At 38.2% G+C, this 14,048-nt stretch overlaps 1 protein-coding gene across 4 annotated transcripts in view; it reads right to left on the reverse strand.

Moving 5' to 3' along the window:
- ATRNL1 (attractin like 1) overlaps nt 1-14,048 on the reverse strand; it is a 700,209-nt gene that overhangs the window by 633,827 nt on the left and 52,334 nt on the right. The gene's annotated exons all lie outside the window — the stretch shown is intronic.

The following is a 14,048-nucleotide window of genomic DNA, read 5'->3' on the forward strand; positions in this document are numbered from 1 at the left end:
CAAACATTTAATTTCTTAAAAGATAATAGAGGTGAAATGATTTATAAACTCTGAACTGTTGAGACAAATAGGAAAACAAAAATAATATTTTCTCAGCATCATTCTTTTTTTATATACCCTCTGTACATTTTAAAATTTGTTTTTACTAGAATCACTAGGGAGTTGTATTCTTTTCAAAGAGAAAAAATATGCATAACAAAACAATTCATTAGTGAGGGGGCCTTGAAGTTACGAACTGCCTCCTCCCAATTTCGTGATGTTACTTATAAGTCTAGGTTTCTATAAAACAAAGGAATAGCCTAGATCAGCATTTCTCAAGGACAAGTAGTGGAAGAAATATTGCTAAAAAGAAATTTTTTGGAGGGGAAGAGTGTTCAGTTTCTTGAACATGATAACAGAGGAAGACCTATGGGGGGAGGCAGGCAGATTATTATGTGGAAAACTGTGAACTGTTACACATATACAAACTACTATATTTAACTATCAACTGTAAACCATTAATCCCCCAATAAAGAAAAAAAGAAATGAGTTTTTTTCAACTTTAAGTTTTTTTCAAATTTAAGAAGTCCCAACTTATTTTCAGTTTATTAAATTAAAAATGTGTTCAGACACAAGCTAGATATAAACTCATGTTTAAGTTGGTTTGTATATATAAGAAATTCAATTGATAGCATACTTATACTTAATTGATATTTATATGCTAATTCAGTTATAGCATATTTATAAGAGCTATAGTAATCCATAAATAATATGTAAGAAACTTTTAAAAGCCAATAGTTAATGGTTTTTCATGATGGCAGAGGACTTAGTGGGGGATTGAATGGATATGTGGCAAACTGAGAAATATTACACATGTACAAACTGCTGTATTTTACTACTGACTGTAAACCACTAATCCTCCAGTAAAGAAATTTAAAAAAAAAAGTTAATGGTTTCTGACTATGAAGCTAACTCAAACTAAATCATGCTGATAATGATATTAATCCTAGATACCAACAGACTTCTTTTGTTCTTTTTTACAAAACCACCATACTGATATAATTTGACAACATAATTCTCCCACCAATTTTATTTCCCCTACCATTTGCAAACCTTTAAACTTATACAGGATGTCATATCATCATTGGACACTCACTCGTCATAAAACATTAGTAGACATCTATGATGTGCATTCTTGTTATAGTGTTGCCTGGGCTTCCCTACTCCAGATGAATTTTTCAGAGATACAGAGGGAGAGCGAAAGATACTAACAGCACTGAAGCTTCCACCAGTGTGGTAGGGAACAGGCCCAGACTTGGGCCTCACACATGGTAGAACTGGTGTACTCTCAGGTAAATTATCTCAAAAGCCCTCCAATAACATCCTTGCTAGCATGTGATAGGAGGTGCAGGATGGTCCCAATAATCATAAATTACTGATATTGCAATAAAGTGACATTCTGACTGTATTATTCGAACAGCAGATCTTAAATTTGCTTACAACAAAATTTTTAGATTATCATTAAATCACAAAATGTTATAACTTCCAAGCTGGCTCACCTGGGAGGGTGAGCTACAGTTCTCAATCACTTAGAACTTACTTAATTCAGAATGACAACTGTCGATCCTGCTTGAATAAATAAAGTTTTATTAGAGCACAACATGCTTATTTAAGTTGGTCTATGGATGCTTTGTGCTGCAACAGCAAAGTTAAATCAAAGTTGCAATAGAGATGGTGTGGACTTGCCTGCAATGTCTAAAATAGTTACAATATGATTCTTTTTTTATATATTTATTTATTCCCTTTTGTTGCCCTTGTTGTTTTATTGTTGTAGTTATTATTGTTATTGATGTCATTGTTGTTGTATAGGACACAGAGAAATGGAGAGGAGGGGAAGACAGAGACAGGGAGAGAAAGATAAGACACCTGCAGACCTGCTTCACCACCTGTGAAGTGACTCCCTTACAGGCGGGGTGGCGGGGGCTCGAACGCAGATCCTTATGATGGGCTTTGTGCTTTGCGCCACGTGTACTTAAACCACGTGATACCGCCCAACTCCCTCAATAGGATTCTTTACAGAGGACTCTGCCATCCTCTTAATTACTGAAGTGGAATGAGATCAAAAGGACATTACATATAAATGGGTCTGTTGGCATGAATTTTGCTTCATGCTCCCTTTAAAAGGTTTTATTTTTAACCATATAAGTCAGGAATAATAAATCAAATTATATAAATTGTTAACAACAGATGAATCTGGGTAAAGGGTATTTAGTCTTCTGCAATTCTTATTTGATAGGTCTTATTCTAGCAAATTTTCTATACATTTGAAGCTCTTTATGAATAAATGTAAGAGCAGTCTACCACCTAAAGGCATAGGATGGAAGCATTAAAAAAATATCTGGGTATTATTTGATTGGTAATAAAAGAATGGTAAAGAATAACATGCAAAATTCTTAAGAGAATCAGGAATATATTATATCCAGGGATATATTCGTGGCATGTGTATTAAGGCAAAATATTTCAGAGAAAGCCTGTGATAGGTGGAATAATAACCAGGTCCTCATCTGTAGAACTCACAAATGTGACCCTATCTGACAATGGGAATGTTACAGATATGATTAAATTAAGGATTTGAAAAGCTTATTCTGGATTCTTCCACTGAGCTTTACATGTAATCACAAGTGCCTTTTTAAGAGAAGGAAACTGGATTAAAGTAGAAGAAACCAATATAATAGCCAGTGAAGTCAGGGACTGCAAGAAGGGAGGTGTTAAGGGTTGTAGGGAACACTGTCAGTTCTAGAGTTGAGAGTCAAGGATACAGATTTTTACTAGACCCTCCAGAGGACAGGAGGCCCTTCTGGAAGCCCGGTTAGCCAGTGAAATTAATTTCTGACTTTTGTGTGTGTGTGCCCTTTTTTTTTTGTCTTCAGGGTTGTTGCTGGGGTTCAGTGCCTGTACTACAAATCCACTGCTCTTGGAGGCCATTTTTCCCATTTTGTTACCCTTGTTGTTGCTGTCATTGCTATTGTTGTTGGATAGGACAGAGAGAAATTGAGAGAGGAGGGGAGACAGAGGAGGGAGAGAAAGACAGACACCTGCAGACCTGCTTCACTGCTTGTGAAGCGACTCCCTGCAGGTGGGGAGCCGAGGCCTCCAACCGGGATCCTTAAAACAGTTCTTGTGCTTTGCACCACGTGCATTTAACCACTGTGCTACCACCCTACCCCCAATTTCTGACTTCTAATCTCCAGAAGTAGAGATAAAAAAGACTGTTTTAGTCAAATGTGGGATGATTTGTTGCAACAGCTATAGGAAACTAATAAAAATAATGATATTTACTAACTGAATGTAACTACTTACTTAAGTGAAATACTTTAATTAATATAAAAATAGCATTCTCTGGGAGTTCAGCGGTAGTGCAGCGGGTTAAGCGCACGTGGTGCAAAGCGCAAGGACCGGCATAAGGATCCTGGTTCGAGCCCCGGCTCCCCACCAGCAGGGGAGTCGCTTCACAAGTGGTGAAGCAGGTCTGCAGGTGTCTATCTTTCTCTCCCCATCTCTGTCTTCCCCTCCTCTCTCCATTTCTCTCTGTCCTATCCAACAACAATGACATCAATAATAATAATAACTACAACCATAAAATAAGGGCAACAAAAGGGAATAAATAAATAAATAAAAATTTAAAAAAAGAAAGGAAGTCATCTATTTTGGTAAAAATGAGTAAACATAACTTAAAATATTAAGGAAAACTAGTTTTAAAATTTGTATCTTTCTGGGGTGGAGGTGGATAGCATAATGGTTATTCAAAGAGACTCTCATGCCTGAGGCCCTGAGGTCCCAGGTTCAATTCCCCCACACTATCATAATCTAGAGCTTAGCAGTGGTCTGGTAGGGGAAAAAAAAAAATCTTTCTGTATTCTGAAAGGAAAATTACCAAAAGGCAAATGAAGTAAGACTACTTTAATACAAAAATAACTGTTTAAAAATGCTGTATCCATGAAGTTTTCATCAGCCATTTAAAATCCAATACTGATAATCAATGTTGAAGGCCAACCCAGATCCCCTTTTATAAAAATCTGCTCATAAAAAAATCAACCACCCCCACCAATGTGTCCTGGAGCTCCGCTTCCCCAGAGACCCACCCTGCTAGGGAAAGAGAGAGGCAGACTGGGAGTATGGACTGATCAGTCAACGCCCATGTTCAGTGGGGAAGCAATTACAGAAGCCAGACCTTCCACCTTCTACAACCCACAATGACCCTGGGTCCATGCTCCCAGAGGGATAGAGAATGGGAAGGCTATCAGGGGAGGGGGTAGGATATGGAGATTGGGTGGTGGGAATTGTGTGGAGTTGTACCCCTCCTACCCTATGGTTTTGTTAATTAATCCTTTCTTAAATAAAAATTAAAAAATCAACCACTTGATAATGTGCCCCCTTCTGCAGCATCTCTAACTCTTCCTGAATTATTTCTCTCAATCACTACAGGAATCACCTCAAGGAAGGCAGATCTCAGCTGTATTGAGAAGGATATATAATGAACTACTTCATATTATGCTGGGCTTCCATAAAGTTTTAATATGCTATCTTTTCTACAGGTTATGTGAAGTTTAATAATCCAAGGAACAAAAATGAACACCTAATGCCTTGACTTTAGGAAGTAGAGACTGACTGCTAAGAGACTCTTTGAGAAAAAAAAAAAAAAAGGTTTTCAGTAACACAGAGCAGTACTGACACCCCCCCCCCCAAGTTTAGCTCTCTCTGGACTTGCAGGTGCAAAGTCAGACTACCCATATGGCATCTCCACTTGAATGTTTAATAATTATCTTAGACATAACACATCCAAAACTAAAATCTTAATTTCTTCCTTCCCAAATCTGTTCTTTTCCCAGTTGTCACCATCTTAGTAAATGGTACATCCATTCACCCAGTAGCTTCAGTGATCACCAGTAAGTTGTTGTTGCCTGGAATAACAGGTGCCTCGCCTTTCCCGACCCCGCCCCTGTCACAATGGAGACCTCGCCACAAAGAAGTAGAGAAGAAATGTCTGGCAAGCATGGCTCATCTGGGTTCCTGCACCATGCCTAATGTCAGCATGAATGTCGACTGTTAGACCATCTACATGTCTGTGTCTTATAAACATATAAAAATGCTATCAACAGGACTGAGGGAAACAGCATAATGGTTATACAAAAAGACTACCATGCCTGAGGCACCAAAAGTCAAGAGTTCAATCCCTAGAACCACCATAAACCAGAGCTGAGCAGTGTTTTGGTAAGGAAAAGTATATAAATAAACAACTTTATCAACCATATCAGACTCCAATCGCAGATCCCTTCTTTCACAATAATCATTCTAGTCTATCTACCTTACCTAGACTTGCTACCATCTGCTCTTACCTAGACTTGTGACAGTTGAAACTGGGCTCCATATGTCCAGTCTTGCTCCCCCGCCCTCATATTCAGCTTTCCATAAGGCAACTTGAATAATTAACAATATAAATAAACTCCTATCACCTCTCTATTCAAAATCCTTCAACAATTCCTCATTGTTCTTCAAATCAAATTAAAAAAGCCTTAACATGGCCTACAGCCTGCATATGATTAGCCTTAGCATATACTTATTAAAGGAGTAAATGAAATGAAAATAACCTTAACATTACAGAGGATTAAGAACACACGCTTGGAAGTCAAGCCTACTTTTCCTACTTGACTCGTTATGAACTTTAGATAAGTTACTTTTCTGTAAGTTTCAGTTTCACTAGTGGAGATTATATTTAGAAAAGCATAGCATTTTGTGAAGATGAACTGCACAAGATTTAATACTATAAGTGCTTCCTAGTAGTTATCTTATTATTTGGTCAATCCCCTCACTTTATAGATAAGGAAAACTCAGTGTATAAATCTACAGGTAAATTAGATAATAATAAAGTATACTGCTATTAAGGATTCAAAATAAACATACAAAGGTAAAATTATAAGAAAATATAACTCATCCCAGGTACAGTCAAGCAACAAATAATTGCAAAGGATGAAATCCAAAATAACAACAAAGACTTGGAGTTCTTTCCAAAACTATTAAGTTATTATTTATTCTTTTCCAAAGTATTCTAGTTATTTCTGTACTGAAAAAGCTTTTCTAAAGGAAAATAATGGAAATTCATACCCCCCAAAAAATGTATTTACTATATAGAAATTTAGAAAACAACTTTAGTTCCATAAAGAACAAATGTTTTTATCTGGGGACATAGCGCAAGCTTAGCACAACAGACTTCCATGCCTTGGGACTAGAAGTCATAGACTCAGTCCCCAGCTCCAGCATAAAACACAAGTGAGCAGTGTTCTGATGTCTCTTCCTCTCTATCTCTTTCTCATCCCCCGCCCCCCAAAATAGTATCTTTTTATTTTTAAAGATTTCATTCTTGATTATTTTTTCTATGAGGATTTTACTGGGGCTTTACACCTGCAGTATTTTATCCCTTCTGGGGAAAAAAGAAATTTCCCCAGACAGGAGGTGAGAGAGGAGACAGAGAGAGAGAGAGACAGAGAGAGAGAGAGACCACAGTAGCCCTCCACTGACTGTGACACTTCCTTTTGCATGGTGTTCACATGTGGTGCTGGGGGTTCGAACCCAATCTTCACACTTAGTAAAAAGTGCTCTCTACTGGGTGAGCTATCTCCAAATTCCCCAAAGATCTTATTGATGTTATGATATATTTAATTTTCTCATTCATCTTTCATTTTATGTTCTTTTTTTTATTTTTTTTATTTGTTATTGGATACAGACAGAGAGAAATTGAGAGAGAAGGGGGAGATAGAGAGGAAGAGAGACAGAGAGACACCTGCAGACCTGTTTCACCACCTGTGAAGCAACTTCCCTGCAGGTGGGGAGCCAGGGTCTTGAACCAGGATCCTAACCAGTCCTTGCTCTTTGCGCCACGTGCGCTTAACCCACTGTGCTACCACCTGACTCCCTCATCTTTCATTTTAATGCTTATGGAGAGTTTTAAGTTTTCTAGTAGGCAACCAAATCACTTGTAAAAGGAAGAGTTTTCTTCTTTCTAACCCACATAAACAATAACCACACACACACACACACACACACACACACACACACATGTGTTGGTATGCTTCTAATTCTACTTCTAAAAACCTCTTCTGTTTCATTTGGTTTAATCCCCCCTGCTTAACACTATTCTATTTACATAACCACTGCATTCTATTTACATAACCACTGTTAACAAGTACCACCCTCCCTCCAGGGCATTAGTGGTTCAGTAGAATTCTCATCTGCTCCACCCCCTCTCCTTGTCACACCCTGATCTTCCACCAGTCACTTTTCTCTCCACCCTCTCTATGTCACATCCTGTTCACACCCTACTTGGGAAGTATATATAAAGACAACATTGTTCGTTTTAGTGAGTGTTTAGTTTAGTCTAGCTTGGTATAGATTGCGCTGCGTCCTGCATGAATAAAGAGATACTGCGTACAGCTCAACCATGAGTCCCTGGTCGTCTGTTACTCGCCCGTGAAGCCAGCCCGTCGAAAACAACACACACACACACACACACACACACACACACACGAATGGGGGTAGGGGTGGTAAACTGACACTCCTATTTGGTTCCTGAATCTCAGGGTACAGTTTTGTTGTTGTTGCTGACAATTTGTATCAGTTCGAGGAAGTATGTTATTTTTCATTATTTGTTTTACTGATGATTATGTAATTTCATGTGCTGGGCTATATTCAAGGGAAGCTTTTGCTATATAAATATATATTTGGGATTTTTAACTAGTTATTTAATCTGAACTTACAAAATTATGAAATAACAGGGGTATAATCCCAGTCCATTCCCACCACCAAAGTTCTGTGTCCTCACTTCTCCCACTGGAAACTGCAGATATGGGATGACCATTATTTCTGTAACTATCGACCTATACTTATATGTATTTGCCCTTTTTTTGTTTTCTATAGTTCTGCCTAATCTTCCTTTCTAAGTCAAACCTACAGCTATTACTACTTCCAAGTGTCCTTCTTTTTTTTTTCTCTTCTTTCTCTGGGTCCTGATATAAATATTTTTAGCATTAACATATTAAATATTCAGATGTGTTTGACAGCAATTGCCCACACGGCCCCCAAATTTATAAAAACATGCTAACCACTTGTGCCACAGAAAAACTGCAACTGCTAGGTTCAATGATGCAGAATAGAAAACCCAGCAGAAAACTTTCACCCAAGGGCAGGACACATGAGTTATTTTCGCTGATAATTACCTAAACTGTAAGTTTTAATTTCAGATAAGAATGAAAAGGGGGACAGGTGGTGGCACACCTGGTTAAGCACTCACATTACATTGCACAAGGATCCAGGGTCAATTCTCTGGTCACCACCTGTAGGTGAAAGCGTCACAAGCAGTGAAGCAGGTCTGCAGGTGTCTCTTTGTCTCTCTTCCACACTATTTCCCCTCCCCTCATAATTTCTCTCTTTCTCTATTCAAAATCAATAAAGAAATATTTTAAAATATTTTTAAAAAAATGAAGAGGAAAAAAGGAAGGACATTCAGAGGTAGTAACAGGAGTGGGTGTGACTTGGAAGGGATGAGAGAGAAGGAGTCAACAATATTTATACACTTTTCCCATATCTGAGAGCTACTCTCTTTCCTGATCCAGCTTTCTTTCTTTTTTTTTTTTTGTAAGTTTTTTATTTATAAAAAGGAAACACTGACAAAACCATAGGATAAGAGGGGTACAACTCCACACAATTCCCACCACCAGAACTCTGTATCCCATCCCCTCCCTTGATAGCTTCCCTATTCTTTAAGATCCCTCCAGGAGTAAGGACTTAAGGTCATTATGGGATGCAGAAAGAAGAAGGTCTGGCTTCTGTAATTGCGTCCTCACTGAACATGGGTGTCGACAGGTCAATCCATACTCCCAGCCTGTCTCTCTCTTTGGCTAGTGGGGAAGGGATCTGGGGAAGCAGGGCTCCAGGACACATTGGTGGGGTTGTCTGTCCAGGGAAGTCTGGTGGGCATCATGCTAGCATCTGGAATCTGGTGGTTGAAAGGAGAGTTAACATACAAAGCTAAACAAACTGTCGACCAATCATGGACCTAAAGGCTGGAATAGTGCAGATGAAGAGTTGGGGGGTCCTCTATTTAGCAGATAGCTAGTAGGCATATAATCCAAAGGGCCTGTGGCTATACTAGCTTTTTGTTGTTGTTGTTGTTGTTGTTTTCTTTTTTTCCCCTAAGCCAGAGGAAGATGGGTCAATATTGGGGCAGCTTGGAATGTTCCTACTCATGACCACAGAATGTGAGCTCAAATCTACAGGGATGCAGAGGTCACATAGGCTCCTAAGCTGAATATGGGCCCCAGATCACATCAAATCAATGGGGTTTACAGTCAGCAATATTTATACCCCTTTCCCATATTAGGGAGCTACTCTCTTCCCTGATTCAGCTTTCTGGTCCTTTGTCCAGCTATGACATCATGTCTCCAGACAATAACTTGGATCCTGATCCAGCTTTCTAGCTCTTTCTCCAGCCATGACATCATCTCCCCCAGACACCTGCATATCACATTTCAGGCTTAGGAGGAAAGAAAAAAAAAAAAATTGTATAGTCACAGGCCCTTTGGAATATAACTAAAATATACCTACTAGCTATCTACAGAATGGAGAGCCCCACCCACCCCACCCCCCGCCACCCCAACTCTTCATCTGCACTATTCCAGCCTTTAGGTTCATAATGAGTTAACAACTTGTTTGGCTTTATATGTTAACTCTCTTTTCAGCCACTAGGTTCCAGATGCTACCATGATGCCAACCAGACTTCCCTGGACAGACAACCCCACCAATGTGTCCTGGAGCTCCAATTCCCCAGAACCCCACCCCACTAGGGAAAGAGAGGGGCAGGCTGGGAGTATGGATCGAACTGTCAACACCCATGTTCAGCGAGGAAGCAATTACAGAAGCCAGACCTTCTTCCTTCTGAATCCCATAATGACCTTAAGTGCTTACTCCCAGAGGGATAAAAAAATAGGAAAGCTATCAAGGGAGGGGATGGGATACAGAGTTCTGGTGGTGGGAATTGTGTGGAGTTGTACCCCTCTTATCCTATGGTTTTGTCAGTGTTTCCTTTTTATAAATAAAAAAATAAAATAAAATTTAAAAAGCCAAGTGTTAATTTTTTAAATTTTTATAAATAAAAATAAAATAAAATTTAAAAAGCCAAGTGTTAATTTTATTTTTTGAAGTTCTCAACTGAAAATATTATATAAATGTTGCTAACTTGAACTACATTAAATAAAGATTGCTAAGTTGCAATTCTACAAATAATTCTATACTGCAGGTATCACTTGTAGTTTAACTAAAATATTGACAGGAAAAAAATTAATTTATCCTCTACAGCAATTCTAGGGTAGAATATAATTCGATTCTCTTAGTTGTTAGCAATAAAAGCTAATTTTGGCTACCTCAAGGAAAACTGGGAAATTACTGGAAAAAAAGAAGGAAAAATTCAGAGGATGTTTAAAAGAAACTGAAAAATTATTATTACAATAGGTATCTGGGTTTATCATCCCATCAAAATTGCTCAAAATGCTGAAAGGCAATTTTCCAAAAAGAAATTGGATTGCTAATATGGAAGGGAAAATGTGCTGAGAAGGAAGATTTTAAGAGAAAGGTGTGTAACTTATTTTAATGACTCCTAAAGTGGTGTTATAATTTAATATGTGTACTGAGTCTGAACTTCTCCAGTAAAAAGAAAAGATAATATCACTGAAACAGTCCTATCTGCTAGCATCCAAAACTTTTCATTTCATTTCAGTATCCAAAGTGTTCTAAACATTTTTCTAGGTTCATAAAAGCATTCTCCAAGATCATATGGTTGTGTAAAAGTCAGCTGCACACTGGAGACGAGTCCACTATTGACTGAAACAGCACTTAGTGATGCATGATTGTGGATTCAAAGAAACATGTTTTAAAAAAATATTCTCCAAGGAGTCGGGCAGTAGCACAAAGGGTTAAGCCCACATGGTACAAAATGCAAGGACTGGATCCCCACCTGCAGTCACTTCACAGTCCCATGAATCACTTCACAGGCAGTGAAGCAGGTCTGCAGATGTCTATTTTTCTCTCCCCGTCTTCCCCTCCTCTCTCCAGTTCTCTCTGTCCTATCCAACAATGATAACATCAATAACAACAACAAAAATAACTACAACAACAATAAAAAGCAAGGGCAACAAAAGGGGAAATAAATAAATATATATATATATATATTTTTTTTTTTTTTTAAACTCTCCAAAGGTCAGCTATCAGCTAGTCTATTTCAAATGTTTTGAGAGGAATCTTGTAGGGTCCTGAATTACATGTATGGTAACCGTCCTACTAAGTCTGTCCCAAGAATACCATGCTTGAGGTTTCCATAGTTTAGGGTGTCGGTGCTACTAAATTATATACTTTTTATTTGTGAAAGTAAATTCCTTTTTATTAGTGATTTAGTAATGATTAACACGATTGTAGGGATAAGAGGGGTACAGTTCCATGTAATTCCCACCACAAGAGTTCCGTATCAATCCCCTCCAGTGAAAGCTTCCAATATAACAGAGATTAGTGGTCCCCAACATGCTGTTTTGTTGTTGTTGTGGAAAGTGTTTGACAGACTTCTAGAGGAAAACACTGGCAGAACTGTTTTTGATCCAAGTTTTAAAGGTGTCTTCAAATGACTCAAGATCATTCGCAAAGAAAATTAAAAATAGAAATAAACCAATAGGACTATATGAAATTGAAAATCTTCTGTATAGCACATGAAAGTAACACCCAAATAGAGAAACTCCTCACAGAATGGGATATCTTTTTATGCCATACATCAGATAAAAGGTTAATAACCAAAATATGCAAAAAGATCATCAAACTCAGGAAAAAAACATCTAAAAGTGGAAAGATTAAGTGAACTAACTCAGAAACGGATGAATATGGGATGATCTCACTCTCGGGCAGAAGTTGAAAAACAAGATCAGAAGAGAAAACACAAGTAGAACCTGAACTGGAGTTGGCGTATTGCACCAAAGTAAAAAGCCCTGGGGGGGGAGGGGGGTACAGGTCCAAAAAGTAAGACAGAGGACCTAGTGGGGGCTGTATTGTTATATGGAAAACTGGGAAATGTTATGCATGTACAAACTATTGTATTTACTGTCGAATGTAAAACATTAATTCCCCAATAAAGAAATTTTTTTAAATTTTTTTTTTTATTTAAGAAAGGATTAATTAACAAAACCATAGGGTAGGAGGGGTACAACTCCACACACAATTCCCTTTTTAAAAGAAATTGTTAAAAAGAAATAAATAAGTGGAAAGAAGATATGAACAGAATATTCACTGAAGAAAAGATCCAAAGGGCCAGCAGACATGAAAAAGATGCTCCAAGTCACTTAGTATTAGACAGTCACAATGACAGACAACAGTGAAATACAACTTCACTCCTAGGAGAATATCATACATCAAAAAGGATTGCTGGAGACATTGCTGGGGTAAAAGAACCCTTTTACATTGCTATTGGGATTATAGGTTGGTTCAACCCCTGTGGAAAGCAGTCTGGAAAACTCTCAGAAGGTTACAAATGGGCCTACTTTATGACCTGGAAAGTCATCTCTTAAGGACATATCCACAGGAATCAAACATACCCATCCCAAGAGATCTAGTTTGTAAGAGCATAATTTGGAATAGCCCAAACCTGGAAGCAACCTAGGTATCAAACAGCAGAGGAGTGGCTAAGAAAGTTGTGGTATATTTACACAATTGAATACCACTCACCTATTAAGAAGCTCATCTTGTATGGAGCTTGAAGAAAGCATGCCAAGTGAGAGAAGGATGAATATGGGATGATTTCATTCATAGGCAGAACTTCAGAGACAAGAACATAAAATGGAAACACAAAGTAAAGCTTGGATTGGTTGGGTATATTGCACCAAGGCAAAGGATTCTGGGGAAGGACAAGGAGGGGGGTAGTTGGGGAGGGGGGTCTTTTCAAGTCCTGGTATATGATGGTGGGGAAGAATCTCCACTAAGGTTGAGAGAGAGATTTTTGCATGCACTTATTATGGAGAGATGGGGAACTCTAACTAAATGTCAACAACTGTACTATAAACCATTACCCTCCTAATTAAAAAATAAACAAAGCTGTAGAGAGTTTGGCACTGATTAATAGGAAATGTAAAATAATTGAGAGCAGAATGTCACACAACTTAGTGAAATCAAAGGCAGCAACATAGGCAGTTACGGCTTTTCCAACAGTAGCTAAGCTTCTCTAACAAACAAAACCCCTGCAAGAATACTCTGCTTATCTAATTTTGACCCACAGCCCATCCTTGATTCTATGTTCACTCTATACTTAACTTTTCTAATCATCTCATCTCATACCATGGCTTTAAGTGCCATCAACAGTCCCCAATTTGGTATTTTAAGTTAACCACCTTAAAACTACAGTACAGACCTTTCTCCACAGAAGTCCAACTAACCCCATACCTTCTTTACCAAAATTAAACTGGCAGTCCTCCTTTCTTCCTTGTACCAGCCGATTACAAACCTAAGATCAAAACCCTTTGTCACCTATGGCTCAGTTCTTTCTTCCATCCCCCATAACCAATGCAACAGCCACTCCTACTAACCCTGCTTTAAAATAATATTCAAGCAATTTTTACCACCCTCCACTGGCCACTCACACCACTATCATCTTTCATATAGATTACAATTATAGCAGTAGCCTCTGAACTGCTTGCACAATCTCTTCTCAAGAGAGAAGTCAACCAGAACCTATTAAAATTAAGTCAGGTTATAGCTAACAGCTCAAAATTCTTAAAAGGCTGCCCATTCAACTGAAGGGCAATATCCTTAAAGTGTTCTACTATGCTAAGCTTAGCTGGCAAGCTTTCTTTATATATCTTCATCACTCTAGCAGCCTTTTAAATTCAAACCCTCCCGCAGCCCCAGGGACACCTTATAAATAGATAAATAAATAAATAAATAAATAAATAAATAAATAAATTCAAATCCTCAATCATCTCCCTTATTCT

This window comes from Erinaceus europaeus, chromosome 14 (assembly GCF_950295315.1).
Source record: "Erinaceus europaeus chromosome 14, mEriEur2.1, whole genome shotgun sequence".
Classification (NCBI taxonomy): Eukaryota; Metazoa; Chordata; class Mammalia; order Eulipotyphla; family Erinaceidae; genus Erinaceus; species Erinaceus europaeus.